General features: G+C 50.4%; 1 protein-coding gene across 1 annotated transcript in view; it reads right to left on the minus strand.

Moving 5' to 3' along the window:
• CACNG8 (calcium voltage-gated channel auxiliary subunit gamma 8) overlaps positions 1–18,968 on the minus strand; it is a 298,182-nt gene that overhangs the window by 167,284 nt on the left and 111,930 nt on the right. The window lies entirely within an intron of this gene.

Below are 18,968 nucleotides of genomic sequence, written 5' to 3' on the forward strand. Positions count from 1 at the left end.
TGAGTCTTCAGCAGAAGAAGCTCTATGCGATATTCAACAAGGAAGTCAGGACGTTCTACAATACATCACACGATTCAGACAGTTGGCAGCTGAAACTTCTTGAGTGGAGCGTACTTTGGTGACCCTGTTTAGCAGGGGTCTTAGGGATGACATCAAAGATGAACTAGTGCACTCCGCCAGAGTGGATAACCTCAAGGGTTTAATGGATCTGACCCTTGCGATAGAATATCGTCTAAATGAGCGAAGGGTGGAGAAGAAAAAGAGTTGTATACCATCACACTCGATGACCTCCTGAGTCCTTCCTCATCACTCCGAGGAGACTCACTCTGAACCCAAAGGTACTACGGATGAAGAGCCTATGCAAATTGACATGGCACGAGGGCAATTATCAACTAGTGAGCGGGAAAACAGGTGAAGAAAGGGACTTCGCCTTTACTGTGGTGCTGCGGGTCATCTACTTCGTACCTGTCCCATCCGTCCAGCCAAGCCCTTGGGAAACGCCAGCTCCCGTTCTCTGTGAGAAGGGTGAGGACGGGATATTCCGAGATACCTTCCATCTGTTCCTCAAGGGAAGAAATAACTGCTCTTTTCCTCTTACCCGTCACATTACACTTAACAGATGGCCATGAAGAAAGAGCACTGGCCTTGCTGGATTGTGGAGCCAGTGGTATCTATCTAGATGAAACCTGGGCCATGGAAAAACAGATTCTGCAAATACCCAAGGAAGAACCAGAGCAAGTCCACACAGTGGATGGTTCACTCGTAGCCTCGGGACCTGTCCGGCATACCACCCCTACCTTATGTCTGCAGTTCGGGAAACATCAAGAAAATATTTCCTTCGACTTAATATCCTCACCGCATCACGTAATGATTCTGGGGATTCAATGGCTAACTCAGCATAATCCCTACATTAATTGGGAAACCAGAATAATTTCTCTTTCCTCCCACTTTTGCCAACAGCATTGTTATTTAGCAGGAACCTATTGGTCCCCGAAGAGTCTCTTACTAACACCACCTAAGGTGGGATGTTCCATCAATGTCCTTCAAGGAATACCTAGACATTATCTAGAAAATGCCGATGTATTCCAGAAACCAGAAAGGCCAGAACTGCCACCCCATAGAGAATACGATTGCGCCATTACCTTGGAATCAGATGCAGTGGATCCTTTTGGGCGAATGTATTCTCTAACCGAGCCTGAGAAAAAGATCCTCAAGCAATATCTAGAGGAAAATGTACAAAGTGGTTTGATTGCCCCTTCCTCTTCACCTGCAGGGGCTCCTCTCTTTTTCGTACCAAAAAAGACGAAAGACTTACGTCCTTGCATAGACTTTCAAGGATTAAATAAGATTACTACTAAGGATCGCTACCCTCTGCCTCTTATTAAGGACATCTTAGAAGCCGTCAGAGGGGCTAAGAAATTCACCAAGTTAGATCTTAGAGGAGCATACCATCTTTTAAGGATAAAGGTAGGTGATGAATGGAAGACCGCCTTCAGAACACCTTTCGGCCATTATGAATATCGGGTGATGCCTTTTGGACTAACCAATGCTCCCTCCATCTTTCAAAGATTCATGGACGCTATTTTTTCTGATCTTCTACACCAGACAGTGGTCGTCTATCTGGATGACATTCTAATATTCTCTGTTCACCCAGAACAACATACTAAACATGTACTCCAAGTATTAGAAAGGCTTAGACAACATCATCTATTTTGCAAGCCAGAAAAATATGAATTGACCAAACTGAGGTAAAATACTTGGGGTATTGCATTAATCAAGTAGGTGTTGCCATGGATTCAGACAAGATTCTAGCCATTCTGGATTGGCCATCCCCCTCTTCCATCAAGGAAACTCAGTGTTTTTTGGGATTGGCCAATTTTTATCGACAGTTTATAGCTGACTTTGCCCAGAGAACCAGTTATAGTACACAAACCCTTAAGAAAGACAATCTAAGGAAGGGTTTTTGTTGGACCCAAGACGCCGAATTCGCCTTTCAAGAGTTAAAGAAGGCCTTCATTCAAGCTCCCACTCTACGGCATCCAAACACCACCAAACAGTTCATCGTCGTCACGGTCGCCTCAGAAAGAGCAATCGGGGCTGCCTTGCTACAAAAACAAGATGATGATGGGCTAGAGCACCCTGTATTCTATCTCTCACGCATACTATCCGACTCCGAACGTAACTATTCAGTGTTAGAACGAGAACTACTCGACTTGAAGACAGCTTGCACAGAATGGAGACACTTTCTTATGGGATCGAAAGAACCTTTTGAGGCACGGACAGATCACCGGAATTTACAGTGTTTGAGAAACTTTCAGTGGCAAAATAGTCGTCAGGCTCAATGGGCTTTTTTTTTTAGTCAATATGATTTTTACATCACGTATATCCCTGGTTCTCAGAATATTTTGGCAGATGCCCTATCCCGTCGCTACCCTGAGTGTAGCGATTCTCCTGTACAAAACCTATTTGAAAATAATAAGATCATTGGCCTAGTACAGACATTCCTAGACAAGGTTAAGACTGAATATTTCAACCTTGAAATAACTGAAATGAACAATTTACGACCGCAGCTTCATAAAAACCAGGAATACTATTATTACAAAAAGGCCTTGTTTCTACCTACTAAGATAGTCCGAACAGAAGCCTTACGTATGTGCCACGGCTCTCCCATCGCAGGTCATCGCGGAATGAAGGCTACCCAAGAGCTCCTGCTTTGCTCTTTTTGGTGGCCCACAATCAAAGCAGATACTGAGGACTATGTGACTTCTTGTCCCATCTGTGCACAAGCCAAGACACCTCGCAATAAACCAGTAGGATTACTCCATCCGTTACCTGTTCCACCAGGTCCGTGGCACACTATCTCCACTGATTTTATGTGCTCTTTGCCCCCTTCGGTTGGGAATCGGGTAATAATGGTAACGATTGATTCCTTCACAAAAATGGCACATTTCACGGCATTAAGGAAACTACCTACGGCTAAGGAACTAAGGGGGTCATGCCAGGGTTGGCGGGAGCACCGCCAACAGGCTGGCGGTGCCCCGCAGGGCATTCTGACCGCGGTGGTTTGGCCGCGGTCAGAAGTGGAAAACCGGCGGTCTCCCGCCGGTTTTCCGCTGCCCAAATTAGTCCTCCATGGCGGCGCAGCGGGGATTCTGACACCCCATACCGCCATCCTGTTCCTGGCGGTTCTCCCGCCAGGAACAGGATGGCGGTATGGGGTATCGTGGGGCCCCTGGGGGCCCCTGCAGTGCCCATGCCAATGGCATGGGCACTGCAGGGGCCCCCGTAAGAGGGCCCCACAAAGAATTTCAGTGTCTGCTCAGCAGACACTGAAATTTGCGACGGGTGCAACTGCACCCGTCGCACCTTCCCACTCCCCCGGCTCCATTCGGAGCCGGCGTCCTCGTGGGAAGGGTGTTTTCCACTGGGCTGGCGGGCGGCCTTTTGGCGTTCGCCCGCCAGCCCAGTGGAAAACCCAGAATCACCGCAGCGGTCTTATGACCGCGGAGCGGTGTTCTGGAGGGGGGAACTCTGGCGGGCGGCCTCCGCCGCCCGTCAGGGTTAGAATCACCCCCATAGTCTAATCTTTATTCAGGAGATCTTTCACCTTCATGGCCTGCCACAGGTCATTATCTCAGATCGGGGTCCCCAATACATCTACCGATTTTGGAGACAATTTTGTAAGACACTAAGAATAGAGGTGGCCTTATCATCAGGTTTCCATCCCCAAACGAATGGACAGACAGAATGGCTGAATCAAGGCCTTGAACAATATTTACGTAGTTTTTGTAATGCTACGCAGACCAATTGGTCTACATACCTACCACTTGCAGAATTCTCATACAACAATTCAGTACACAGTGCTTCGAAAGTCTCACCTTTTTATTGTTCTTATGGATTCCATCCAAAGGCCTTTCCTATTCCTCTGAAAGAAACCTCCAATCTTCATGCCATTACCTCATATGTCCGGCAACTACGGGGTATCAAACGTGTTATACATTCAATTCTTTTAGCCACTAAAACACGCATGAAAAGAATGGCTGATAAGAAACGTTGTGAGGCCCCGCGTTATCAGATACACAATAAGGTCTGGCCTTCCTCTAAATTCTTACCTCTCCGACTAACCCAAAATAAATTTAAACCTCGATATTATGGCCCATTCCTGATTCTTCAGAAGATCAGTCCTGTGTCTGTTCGTCTTCGCTTGCCTCTGACTTGGAAAATACATCCTGTATCCATGTATCACAACTCAAACCCTACATCCCTGATCCTTTTTGTAGACAATTCACCTGTTCTCCTCCTCAACTGATTGATAACGTGCCTGAATACGAGGTCCAGGAAATCTGTGACTCTCGGGTCTTCCGTGGTCATCTCCAATACCTCATTCATTGGAACGGCTACCCTATGAGTGAATGCTCCTGGGAAGACGCACCTTCAGTTCATGCCCCTCTTTTTATGCGTTATTTTTTCCATCTTTTCCCTCACAAACCTGGGGCCTTGGGGGGGGACCTATTGTTGCGCCGCGGGCCGCTGCGGCACCTCCCGGCGGAACCGCAGGGGAAGCCGCAGCGTCTCCCAGCCGGGCCGCGGGGGAAGCCGCGGCCCGTGTCAAAGGTCGCGGCGGCCCTTTTCTCTGGCCGCACGCTGTTGTGAGGACGCGGCGAGGGCGGAGGCCCAGAACTGGGTCACGGTCCTCGCCGCGCGCGACACTGACATTGTTGTGGGATGTTTGGGCCCTCCCCCCTAGCATTTACTTACCTTCCACACGCCTTCAGGGCCTTCCTCTTCCTCATGCATGGTTTTAAGGCATGCCTTCTCGTTCCCAGCATGCCGTGCACTTCCCTTCTTCACTGCATGCATCTGTTCCTCTTGTACAAGGGTATATTTTCCATCTTTAGCTATAGCTCCTTCCCAATCCAAGATGGTGGTGTTACTACTTCCTGTTTATCACTTCCTGTCTAGGGGTATATAAGGGGAATCATTTCTTCTTCTCATTGCATTGCAACACTTCAGCGGTGGTGGTCACGCCCCGGCTGGTCCTCGTTTGGGACGCCAGTCGTTCTTGTTCTGTCTTCAGTCTTCCAGATTTCCAGGATCCTGAGTTCTAATCCTCGTGTTCTCCTTCTGTTTCAGGGAGTTCCTGTTGGAGGTTTTTTCCCCCTTGGGGTTTTTCCTCTGGGACTCCTTCTGGAGGGCATGGACTGTGGTGGCTTATTATTGTCAACAGCACCGTGGCTACCGGAAGGGGTCGCCCCTACCTCAGTCAGAGCAGGACTTGCAGGAACCGGGGCCGCTCACCATCCCTTTCCAGTACCGACGGTAAGCCCAGGGTGAATCGTGACAAGAAGAGGAAAAGTTACTGTTGAGAATATATCTTGGTTAATGTGACAATGTCATATTTTAGGCTATCAATTAGAATTATTATTGATGGAAACGTAACCACCCCATGAACTGACCAATCATAAGCTTTTTGAGGATTAGTATAACAACCTGAGTAGAGTTTTTTAGAGTCAGATTCAGATTTTGAGATTTTGAGAGAAGAGTCAAGATTTTAGAGACAGAATTGGAGACCTAAAGACTTAGAGACTAGCAGTGTGGGTTTAGCTGTTGTTAGGCCCGATTCTCCTGAAGACTTACTTGATGATGTCCCCTCGCTGAAGTAGACTGCTTGTTGTTACCATTTGGGTAATGTATGCAATTGTTTGTTATATGTGTCTCTTTTACTTTGCAGGTACCAGCTCCAACTTATAGTCTAATTGCTGCATATTAAAGATATTTTTTTTTAATAACCTGAGTTAAAGAGATTTTTCTAAATTTGTGTTTCCAAATTCTTTTACATGAAGCCCAACATGTTGATGCTTATATGTGGTTAGTGAGGGTCTTAATACTGAATGCTCAAGATTTATATTGACACACTTTGAATGTTGTACTAATGCCTACATTGCCATTATTACCTATTTTAGTGTTGTTAATCAGTGTTATTGTTTTGGAGATTATGGCCCTCATTACAACATTGGCGGTAAAAGCCGCTTACCACCGTGCAGAAGACCGCCAACACACTGCTGCGGCCGCGGAATTCCGCCACAGCTATTTTGACCCACAGCATGGAATCCGCCAAAATTCAGACACCCACATAAGTCCGCCACACCAAAGGTCAGTGATAAACTGGCGAAAACAAAACCAACACCGTCACACGAACAGAAATACGCCCACACTATAACAACACATGAATCCACACGGCAGTCTTTCAACCGCGGTATTCCATTGGCGGTACACAATGCCGCGCTCAAAATACACACACTATTACAAAACACAGCCACATTGGACAATTCGGAATACACACACCTGATACACATACACACACCACTCCCACACACCAATTACAATATATAACACACACCCATATCACCCACAAACCCCCACGACAAAAAATTCGGAAAGAAGGCCAGAGAGAGATAGCACCAACAAGAACAACAGCATCCACAGGCACACAACACCATCACCCACAGAACTTCCACGCACCTCACACAACACACCACTACATATCAGCACACTTAACACCACACACTCCACCCCACACATCACCTACATCACCCCATGGCACAGCAAAGACACCCCAGGTTCTCGGAGGAGGAGCTCAGGGTCATGGTGGAGGAAATCGTCCGGGTAGAGCCACAGCTATTCGGAGCACAGGTGCAGCACACCTCAATTGCAAGGAAGATGGAGCTATGGTGAAGAATAGTGGACAGGGTTAACGCAGTGGGACCGCACCCAAGAAATCGGGAGGAGATCAGGAAGAGGTGGCACGACCTACGGGGGAAGGTGCGTTCTGTGGTCTCCAGACACCACCTGGCGGTTCAGAGGACTGGCGGCGGACCCCCACCTCCTCCCTCAGAACTAACAACATGGGAGGAGCAGGTCTTGGCGATTCTTCATCCTGAGGGTCTCGCAGGAGTAGGTGGAGGAATGGACTCTGGTAAGACAAATCTTAACTATTACATCCCCCACCCTACCTGCATGCCATCACATACCCCCACCCTCACCCACAGCACCCTGACTCCTCATACATGTCCCAACATCACAAACCACCCATCCCAACACCAAGCCCTGCATGCAACAACAAAGCATGGACACCCATCACTAAAGCATGGCCACTGCACATACCCATACAACCCCCTAAACCATCCTAACACAAGGTCCCACACAGGAATGCAAGCACTGGGGTACACAGTCACCCACCCATTGCACACCATGACACACACAGATGTAATAACCATCCGTTTATACCCCTGCAGGACCCGTACCCAACATCACCGGACAGGAGGGTCCACACATGTCCACACCACCAACAGAAGAGTCCCACAGTGATGCCAGCACCTCTGTCCAACTGGATCTAGATGACCAGCCCGGACCATTGGGGACCTCGGGACAGTCGGTTCCCCTCACCCAGTCACAGGCCACCACAGACCGTCCCCCCTCTGGAAACACCAGCACAGCACCCACCCAGCGGGCCCATACCTCCGTCCCCAGGACACGCCAATCAGCAGTGTGTCCACCACTACAGGGAACCCAGGATAACCCACCACCCCAACAACAACAGGGACCTGGGGGCAGTGGTAGTGGGCACACGGTCCAGGGGACGGAGGCTCAGGAACACAGGGGAACTGGGAGGGCTGCTGTGCAACAGGGGGCGGACAGGCCAAGGGAACCCACTCTCCACGAGGCCCTCTCCTCCATCATGGGAGCATACCACCACTCCCAGGAGACAATGGCAACGGTACTGGCCAAGTTTCAGGAGACCCAGCGGCTGCAGGAGGAACAGTATATGGGTTTCAGGGAGGAACCATCAGCTCCACCCTGGGCACCATCGTAGGGGTGCTGAAGGAAGTACTCAACACCAGGAGGGACACTGTGGTACTACAAGGGGCCCCTGACACTAGCATGGACGATGAACTGCCCACCACCTCCGCCGGTGCTAGTGGACAGGATGCCCTGCCACAGGACCACTGCACCAGCACCCCACCCCCTGCAGAGGGAGAACCACCCCGCAAACGGTCCCTGAGATCCAGGACAAAGACAGAGCACGATGCCAAGTCCCACGCCAAGAAATGAGACCACCCATTTTGTCATCCTACTGTCCCACTTTGTCACACTGTCCATACCTTAACTGCCCCAGCTCCACTTCCTATGCCCATTTGGGCAATGCACCTGTGAGACTAATAGACTGGACTCTGCCATGGACATTACTCCGCCATCACCCCACACCATTTCACTACCCCCTCCACTTAAAGAAAGACACTTAAAGCACAAAACAATCTGGAGTCTGTCTGTGATTTCAAAATAGTGTATTATCAATTACAGTGACAAAATGCTCTTTCAATTGTAATGTCAACATACCTATGTCACACAGCTCTAGTCCATGAGGAATCTAAGCAGATGTCACACAGTGGGACCCACATCTGTGAAATCGTAAGGGAAAGTGACAACTCAGTGACCATACACTGGGTGAAAACGACACACAGTAGAGAGGTAGTAGTGTTAAAGTACATGTAGTAGGCAGGTCTGTACTCTTACCTGTGTCTCACTGGAAATATTGCTAGATCACTGAGTCCCTGTTGTTCATGTCTTCTTCCTCTGCTTCCTCGTCTTCACTGTCCACAGGTTCCACAGCTGCAACAACACCGCCATCTGGACCATCCTCCTGCAGAAAAGGCACCTGTCATCGCAAAGCCAAGTTATGAAGCATACAGCAGGCCACAATGATCTGGCACACCTTCTTTGGTGAGTAGAATAGGGATCCACCTGTCATATGGAGGCACCTGAACCTGGCCTTCAGGAGGCCGAAGGTCCGCTCGATCACCCTCCTAGTTTGCTTATGGGCCTCATTGTAGCGTTCCTCTGCCCTTGTCCTGGGATTCCTCACTGGGGTCAGTAGCCATGACAGGTTGGGGTAACCAGAGTCAGCTGCAAATGGTGAGGGACAACTGTTAGACACGCACTAACCTGGAGGGATATCCCCAGACCCAGACAACCATTCCCACTGACTTGCCTCCAGGTGCTCACCTAATAGCCACACACGGTGCCTATGGAGTTGACCCATCACATAAGGGATGCTGCTATTCCGCAGGATGTAGGCGTCATGCACTGAGCCAGGGAACTTGGCATTCACATGGGAGATGTACTTGTCTGCCAAACATACCATCTGTACATTCATAGAATGATAACTTTTCCGGTTTCTGTACACCTGTTCACTCCTGTGGGGGGGAGGAGGGCAAAGCCACATGGGTCCCATCAATGATGTTGGGGATGTGTCCCAGGGCATAGAAATCACCTTTCACTGTAGGCAAATCCTCCACCTGAGGGAAAACGATGTAGCTCTGCATGTGTTTCAGAAGGGCAGACAACACACTGGACAATACGTTGGAAAACATAGGCTGGGACATCCCTGATGCTATGGCCACTGTTGTTTGAAAAGACCCACTTGCAAGGAAATGGAGCACTGACAGCACCTGCACTTGAGGGGGGATTCCTGTGGGATGGTGGATTGCTGACATCAGGTCTGGCTCCAACTGGGTACACAGTTCCTGGATTCTGGCACAGTCAAGCCTGTATGTGATAATCAAATATCGCTCCTCCATTGTCGACAGGTCCACCAATGGTCGGTACACCGGAGGATGCCGACATCTCCTCACATGTCCCAGCGGACGGTGCCTATGAAGGACAACATCGAGCACAGAGTCAAACAACTCAGAGGTACATACCCACAGTTTACCCAGAACACCAATCATACACAAAAGGTGGCCTGTATGTGTGTTGAGTCTAGGCCTAGGTATGTGTGACGCAGTTGGAAATGAAGCCATGTGGGGCCCTGAAATGGCGGCTGCCTGACCTCTAAAGTGGGACAATGGGATGTGAGGTAACTGCGCTGGCGTTGTACACCGTCGCGGTAGGCGGTCGAAGACCGCGGCACAATGCTGCATTGGTTAACATTGGATCCTATGGGTCCCAGGAGCCAATGATGATGTACACCGGTGGTGACGGTACGCACCGCCGTGGACGTGACCGCCATTTTCTATCTGTTGAATCACTCGATACCTGATCTTAGACAGGAGAGGACCTACACTGCAAGTGCTGCTGTGACCTCGGTCTGGAAGAGACAATGGCTCGAGTGTCTGGGGAAAGTGCCCCTGCCTTCACATCGGAGGAGTTGGAGAAGCTTGTGGATGGGGTCCTCCCCCAGTACAGGCTACTCTACAGTCCTCCAGACAAACAGGTAAGTACACAGGGAGCATGTTGTATGGGCTATGCCTGTGTGGAGAGGGCTGGATGTAAGAAGGAAGGGGGGAGAGTGCTCCGTGCATGAAAGATGGTGAATGCATGTGCCACAAGGCAAGGGTAGGGATGGGGGCCAATCATTTTGACAGTGCAGTTGGTAATAACTTCTCTTTTTCCCCTGTACATTTTATGTAGGTCAGTGCCCACCAGAAAAAAGATATTTGGCGTGCCATCGCCAAGGACGTCCGGACCCTGGGGGTCTACCACAGACAGAGCACCCACTGCCGTAAAAGATGGGAGGACATTCGTCGCTGGAGCAAGAAGACGGCGGAGGCTCAGCTGGGGATGGCCTCCCAACGTGGGAGGGGTGCCCGTCGCACCATGACCCCCCTGATGTTCAGGATCCTGGCGGTAGCCTACCCGGAGTTGGATGGGCGTTTGAGGGCATCACAGCAGCCACAAGAGGGTGAGTACACTCTCATTCTGCTGACTTTGCGTGCAGTGGAGGGGTTTGGGTGGGGGAGGTGGGCTGTGGGTTTCCCTAGGCCAGGGCTCGTTCCGTAGGCAAGGCCCCTCTGTAAGGCAGGCCATTTGGCACCCCAGCCTACCTCTGTAGAGTGCCAAGTACACCTAGTCATGCCCCTGTGTCATCTATGTGTGCAGATGTCGTCCATAGCCTTGTAGGCCATTTTCCAGGAATTGAACAGTGGAGCCCAAGAGCGCGGCGTAGTGCAGGGGGCTTCTGTGTCTGTCGTGTCCACCAGACAACATGTCTTTCTTCTGTCTTCCTCCCCCTTTTTGTGGTCTCCCTGTTCTTGTGTGCATTAGCATCATCAGGTGGAGGAGCAGTGGCACCGGAGCATGAGGGAGCTGCATCCTACATGGCCCTGGAGGGCGACACTACGGAGTCTGAATTCACCAGTGGGATGGAGGGCGAGGGGAGCTCCACGGCGGGAACAGGAGCTGACACCAGCGACACGGACTCGTCCTCTGATGGGAGCTCCCTTGTGGTGGTGGCAACATCTGTGCCCCCCGCATCTACAGGTACAGCTGCCACCCCCCCTACCAGCACCGCCCTCCCGGCAGCCCCTCAACCTTTGCCCTGTGCCCGCTCACCCAAGAGGGTGGGCATCACCTTCGCCCCAGGCACCTCAGGCCCTGCCCCAGTCACCCCTGCTGCACTCAGTGAGGATGCCATTGACCTCCTCAGGTCCCTCACTCTTGGGCAGTCTACCATTTTGAATGCCATCCAGGGTGTAGAGAGGCAGTTGCAACAAACCAATGCATTCCTGGAGGGCATTCATTCTGGTCAGGCGGCCCTTCACTGAGCTTTTCAGACTCTGGCCTCAGCACTAATGGCAGCCATTGTCCCCGTCTCTAGCCTCCCACCTCCAACTTCCTCCACCCCGACCCAATCCCCTGTACCTCAGCCTATCCCAAGCACACCTACAGACCAACATGCACACACCTCAACACCCAAGGGAAGCTCAGGCAAAAATAAGCACCACACATCCCACAGATACTCACGCAAGCATCACACAAATGCAGACACACCAACATCCACTGCCTCCACTATGTTCCCCTCCTCGTCTCCCTCCTCCCTCCCAGTCTCATCTACACTCACACCTGCATGCACTATCTCTACAGCCACTATGTCCCTCTCCAGCACACCCACCACCACACCCTGCTCACGTGCAGTTACCACCCCCACTACCATTCACACGTCCCCTGAGTTTTCTCCCAGTGTGTCTGTGATGCCCCCTCCCAAGATACACAAACGCAGGCACACACCCACCGAACAGTCATCCACCTCACGACAGCCTCCAGCGCATGCACCTTTACCCAAAGTCACCAAACGTACACCTCCTACAACCACCACCTCTTCCTCCACTCCCAAACCCCCTCCAGCTACCCGTCCCAGTGTGTCCCAAAAACTTTTCCTGTCCAACCTTGACCTCTTTCCCACACCTCCCCCACCACGTCCGTCTCATAGGTCCCGAACTAGCACCTCAGCCACAACATCTCCGGGACCAGTGGTGCCTGTAGTCACCGGAATGTGGAGTGCACCGGCCACCAGGGCAGCCAGTGTGGCACGGAGCCACAGCACAGACAGTCCCACACCTGTCAAGCATCAGAAGTTGGCCAGTGCTCGGCGGGAGAGGGGGAAGACTCCAGCCACCAAACCTGCTCCCAGGGGTACAAAGTGTCGAGTCAGCTGTGACACCTTCCAACGTGGGGAAGGGCCACAAGAAACCCGGCAAGTCTGGAAAGAGCAGCACGGCGGAGAAGACCGCCATCATCCCAGATGCCCAGGAGGTCACCGCCAGCACCAGCCCAGCTGCCCAGGAGGCCACCGCCAGCCCAGCTGCCCAGGAGGCCACCGCCAGCATCAGCCCAGCTGCCCAGGAGGCCACCGCCAGCACCAGCCCACCTGGCCAGGAGGCCACCGCCAGCACCAGCCCCGCTGGGCCATGAAGGACCGCCAGCACTAGCCCCGCTGGGCCATGAAGGACCGCCAGAAAAAGCCCCGCTGGGCCATGAAGGACCGCCAGCAGCTGAGACCCTGCAATGGAGACCACCATCTCAAGCACCGCTGAACAGGGCACTGCCGCCTCAAGCACCGCTGAACAGGGCACCACCATCTGAAGCACCGCTGAACAGGGCACCGCCATCTCAAGCACCGCTGAACAGGGCACCGCCGCCTCAAGCACTGCTGAACAGGGCACCGCCGTCTCAAGCACCGATAGCCCATGAGCGGCAGGGGCACTGACGCAACTGAGTCCGTCACGGGGTGAATGATGCACTCTGGGCACCATGCCCCCTCCAGAACCAGTGGAGAGATCCATCCACTACCTCTGTCCTTAGCAGGATGAAGCACTCTGGGCACCATGCCCCCTCCAGAACCAGTGGAGAGATCCATCCACTACCTCTGTTCTTAGCAGGATGAAGCACTCTGGGCACCATGCTCCCTCCAGAACCAGTGGAGACTGTCATCCACTTGTGAGACTGTGGCTTTGCACTTCCCAGGATTGAACAGTGGGCAACCCACCCACTGTAGAGACTTGTGAGACTGTGGCTTTGCACTCCCCAGGATTGGACAGTGGGCAACCCACCCACTCTAGAGACTTGTGAGACTGTGGCTTTGCACTCCCCAGGATGGAACAGTGGGCGACCCACCCACTGTAGAGACTTGTGAGACTGTGGCTTTGCACTCCCCAGGATTGGACAGTGGGCAACCCACCCACTGTAGAGACTTGAGAGACTGTGGCTTTGCACTCCCCAGGATTGGACAGTGGGCAACCCACCCACTGTAGAGACTTGAGAGACTGTGGCTTTGCACTCCCCAGAATATGGCAGTGGGCATGTGGCCCCCTCGTGGATTTGGCGTTGTGCACTCAAGCGGCTGAGGTGCCCCCCCTTTTCCTCCCCCTGAGGTGCCTGTTTAGTTGTTCTCTGATGCCCCTGCAGTGTTCTCTCCGTCATGGTCGGGGATCTTGTGTGGGCCTTGCCCATACCGTGTGGTCCCAGTGTTCCACGGACTTTCTTAGAGCACTACCTGGACTACTATGCTTGGTATATATTTTGTACATGGTGTATATACATATATATTTCTGCCTACTTGCTTTTTATATATTACAATGGTTACACTCATTTTCTATTGTCTTTGCATTCTTCCGGGGCATTTGGGGAGTGTAACTGGGAAGTATTGATATGCATTAGTGTGTGTGTTGTAGTGGGTGAGGGTGGGGGTGGGGGTGTTGCGTGTGTGTATCCCTGTTTTTTGCCTCCCCCTTCCCCTGTGTCGTAGGTGCAGTACTCACCGTGGTCATCGCCGCCATCGTTCGTGCTCCTGGTAGAGGAGCAGGAAGACTATTTCAGGTAGAATTTGGAGTTCCGGATCCATGGCATCCTCGTTCCTCGTGGGGTGTGTAGAGGTGAGCGTTTTCCCTTCGGGATTCCTGTTTCCGCTGTGTTTTTATCCGCAGTGAATCCGTCCCGGAAAAGGTGGTGTATTGGCCTGTCATAATAGTGTGGGCGGTACATTGTCTCCTGCCTGTCTGTTGGCGGTGACCGCCAAGCTGTTTGTGTGTACCGCCGTGGCGGTCGGAGTGTTAAAGTGGCTGTCTTTGTTGGCGGTTTCTGCCACGGTCGTAATTGCAAATTTTTTACCACTGGCCTGTTGGCGGTATTACCGCCGCTTTAACACTGACCGCCAGGGTTGTAATGACCACCTATTTGTTTGACTGTTTTGATTAGACTCAGATATATTAGGCGTTCTAATCAACCATTATTAATTCTATATGATTACCATTTGTGTGTTTGTGTGAGAGTTATTTTCGTGACATTAGTATTGTTAATCTATGGAAATACATTTTATAATTCTTCTTAATAAACTGGTGTGGTTATTGTTTGGCGTTCGAGATCTTTGGTTATATTGATTAGTGTTGATGATTACATTCCTCATAGATGACATCCCGTCAAAACTATGTTGCTTCGATCCATTGACCTCTTGCTCAGAAACCACTATTTAGTTTAAGTAACAGCTAGGATTCCGTGGCACTGCAGCAGTACTTAGGATGGGACTTCTGGCAGACATGTATTGGATGATGTTCAGGCAATGCAGAATTTCCCTGCTGCTACTATTGGCTAAGTTGGGAGTAAATTATTGCGCTACTCCATTGTGTCAAAAGGCCACTTTTGTTTGAAGCAATCCTGGCAAATGTACCTTCTTTAGCTGAGCCCCACATGGTAATAAGCCGGTTCTAACAGTTTGTTACTACTACATAACTCCACCCCTAAACAGCAGCTCCTCCATTTTCCCACCCTGGTTTCCCAAAAAACAATGAGGACAACCCTCAATATTATGGGCCTCATTACAACCCTGGCGGTCAAAGACAGGCAGTACAATCTGGCGTATTACGACCGCAGCGGTAGTGCCACGGTCGCACCGCTGGGACCGGCCGTTTCCCGCCATGGTTGTCCCGGCAGTTTCCCGCCATGGTTGTCCCCGCGGTTTCCCGCCATGGTTGTCCCCGCGGTTTTAACCAGGGGATTACGATCCCCTTCCCGCCAGCCTTTCCATGGCAGTAGAGACCGCCATGGAAAGGCTGGCGGGAAAGGGAGTTGCGGGGCCTCTTAGGGCCCCGCAACTGCTCATGCACTTGGCAGTGCAGGGGCCCCCAGGAACAGACCCACCCTGCTTTTTACTGTCTGCACAGCAGACAATAAAAAAGGCAACGGGTGCAGCTGCACCCGTCGCACGGCCGCAACACCGCCAGCTCCATTAGGAGCAGGCTCTAATGTTACGGCTGATATCCCTGCTGGGCCGGCAGGCGGAAACTATGTTTCCGGCCACCGGCCCAGCGGGGATGTCATAATGTGGTTGGCGGGATTGCAGCCACATAGGCGGCCGCTCAGCGGTAAAACCTTGGTGGGCATCCTCCGCCACCCGCCAAGGTTATAATGAGGGCCTATTCATGTGTTTTGCCTGACTGTCCATGTACTATTTACTTGCCTGCCTTTGGACTAGCCTCTGACATTGAGTCATCTTACCTTCTCTTCTTCCTCTACTTCCTTTGACTCCAATTTTTTTGCTCCACTTATCTATCGTTCCCTCTTTGCCCCTAGAGCTGCTTGCTCCCATGCGGCAGTACTTTACTGGATCACTTCCTCCCTATCCTGCCTGCTCCCAGCTTCTTCAATGCACCACGGAGAGTGGTGGGCGTCTGCTTCAACAATGTCAGGAAAGGTGTGTCAGTTATTGTTGTCAACATATATTGTTTAGTTAATAAAAACCATAACACATTTTATATACAGATCACTAGGGGCAACAACATCGATCCAAGGCCACCTGTTACAAAAAGTTAACTTAATCATGCTTCCAAGAAGATTATTTCTAAAACTCAGACTGCACAGTGAGCACCTTGAGGTTTAAAATAAGGCATCATAAAATCGTTTAGATTGCAAAGAGCTAAAATGAACAAAATCAACCCATGAGCTAAATGATTAAAATGCGGTTTGTACATGACTAAAGGCTGAAAAGTGCTACATCGGATTAATGTCCTGTGGACCCTCAAACTAGGCATTCCAAGAGGTTAGGTGCAATATTCAATGATAAGCTTTTGAGTGTACTTGATAGGCTTGGGGTCGGTAGTTCAAAGTTGAAGGTAAGCTCTAAGTTTGTTGACATATGTGCTGCACAGTGTCTTACATCAGATTGGGAAAATCATATTGAGGCGGCCTCATGACAGGTGCAGGCCCCCTTCATTAGAAAAATTGGTATCAGTAAGGAACACCAAGCATCATTGAGAGAGGGGCAGCAGCACAGGAGATGTAACCAATATTTGTTCCTAAAATGACAGAGGGCCTCATTTTGAGTACTCACAGAAAGGAGGCCAGCGCTATGGCGGTGATGTCCCCCCCAAGCGTATTATAATATTCCTGCCGGGCTGACCGGTGGGAACATTGCAATATGCATTCCCACCGGGCTGCCGGGCATGAACAGATTTATAGATATTGGCCTCGGCTCCCTTAGGGGAGCCGAGGCCAATATCTTATCACTCCAGCACCATCGACAATGCGCATTCCGTGGGTGCTCGGCAAGGGGGCCTCTGGCACTGGCTTTCCGCCAGCCTTTTCATGGGGGGTTGCCCGTCATGATAAGGCTGGCGGAGAGTGAGGTTGTAATCAGCCCGGGTGACGCTGAGTTCAGCAATTCCATGGCTAATTACAAGCCCGACCTCTGTCACCCCGTAGGGATCAATGATCCTTGTGGAGATATAGACTTCAGACGGATCTGCCCGCCAAAGTTGTAATTTGGCAATCGGACAGCTACAGGGGTCTGACTGCAACCACGAGATTGGAGGCCATGCACCGCGAGTTTGGCAATCACGTGACTGACAAAATCACAATGAGACCCAGAATCTGCAAGCCCCTCTCTTCCCTGGAGAGGGCCATGCCGAGTTGAATTCTACCAATGGTAGGCCTAGCAGTCGCATGTACACAATATCTATACATGCTTGACAATTTATGGCCTCTGAAAGGGCTGGCTGGGGTCTTCCTTCTAGATATGAAGTATTAAGCTGGTGTATGTCTGAAGACTTCAGAGAAGCAATGTCTCGCTGAAATGACGGTAAGAGCACCTGTGATGGTATCAAGTGTTAGTGTTGATTCTTCTATTTGGAGCAATTTAATAGCCTTCAGTAGTAGCCAATGCCAAGGGTTCCCAGTTCTCTCAATGCACCTTTCAGACAAGCTTTGAGTGAGTTCACAGGTGCTTTTGTATGTGTATATAATATTTCAGGATTTCAGACTCAGAGGTTAATAGTTGACTTGACAAGTCAAATTCCAAGCAAATTCTGGATTTACGCAGATATCTGGGTAGTTGAAATGCCTTCTTGTAACCTATAGTCTGCAAATGCTCCAAACTAAGTGTATAGATGCTTTGACAAGCCTAGTGCTCATAATGTAATGCAAGAAGGAGACAGGCCTTTATAACTTTAAGGATTGGTGAAGTATGGGTGCTTTTTAGTTTCTTGTCGACGCAGGCAAGACCATATTTAATGGCATACACAATGAGAGGGATTTCTCTTTTTATAGCGACCAAAGGCTATGACTATGGGCTTATTTTGATTGATTGTGAGATAATTCATTTTATTGAAGGTATGGAGACTACTCAATGCTCACTGTATACCAGTTTTAGTGTGATCCATTATGACAATATCACCTGCATATTGAAGAATGTGTAGAGTTGTGTGGCCTAATCGTGGGGAGTCAGGCTGCTGTTCTCCAAAGCTTTATCCAGGTCTGCTGTGTATAGATTGAAAAGCAGTGGGGTGAGGATGCAGCCCTGCTTCAAACCACCCTTGGTAGTGATTTTAGGGGTGATGGCGTGTGGCCCAGTTTTGAAGCTGACCAATGTGTCTGAATAGACAGAGATTATAGCCTATAAAAGGTTCAAGGGAATGCCCCACATAGTTAGTTTCCTCCATAACGTATGCCAGTCTAATCTGTCAAAAGCAGTGCTGTAATCAATAAAACAGCAAAAGACTAAAAGCTGTTTCCTTTGGGCTGCTTGATGGCTCAGCACAGCAAGTATAGTGATGTTATCTATGGTTGACGCTGCTGACCGATTGTCTATCTGAAAGAATGGAATTACACTGTTGTCCAGAACCCAGGCCTCCAGCTGCTTAAGCAGTAACCATGCATAAGCCTTTGCCTCTAGATCTAACAGGGCTATGAGTTGATAATTAAAAGGCTTTGTTGGGTCCCCTCTCTTAAAAATGGGGCACAAATTGGAGCCCCTCCTTGCATCTGGGATTTGGGTGGTAAGTAATGCTTGATTAAAGAGAGAAGTTAATAGCTTTGCCCAGCCCCCCATTGTGCTTTTGAAGATTCCAGCAGGCAAGCCGTTGGGTCCCAGTGCCCCACCATTTTTCATTGCTTTGATGACTTTGCAAACCTGGGCAGGGTAGTAAGATTCTGCTGGTTCCGGGTGGACTGATCTGTAGACTCCTCTTTATCCACATGTGCTGGTGCAGCTGGGTGGCTAGAGTATTGCGCTTCTACGTAGGTCACCCAGACTCTTTCCGGGACTCTATGTTCTCTAGTATAGTATGGGGGTTTTAGTTTATTAATGTAATTCCAGAAGTGAGCTAGGCTTATTTCCTGGAGTATTTGATGTACCTTTAACC

Source organism: Pleurodeles waltl, chromosome 7, assembly GCF_031143425.1.
Source record: "Pleurodeles waltl isolate 20211129_DDA chromosome 7, aPleWal1.hap1.20221129, whole genome shotgun sequence".
In the NCBI taxonomy this organism is placed as follows: domain Eukaryota; kingdom Metazoa; phylum Chordata; class Amphibia; order Caudata; family Salamandridae; genus Pleurodeles; species Pleurodeles waltl.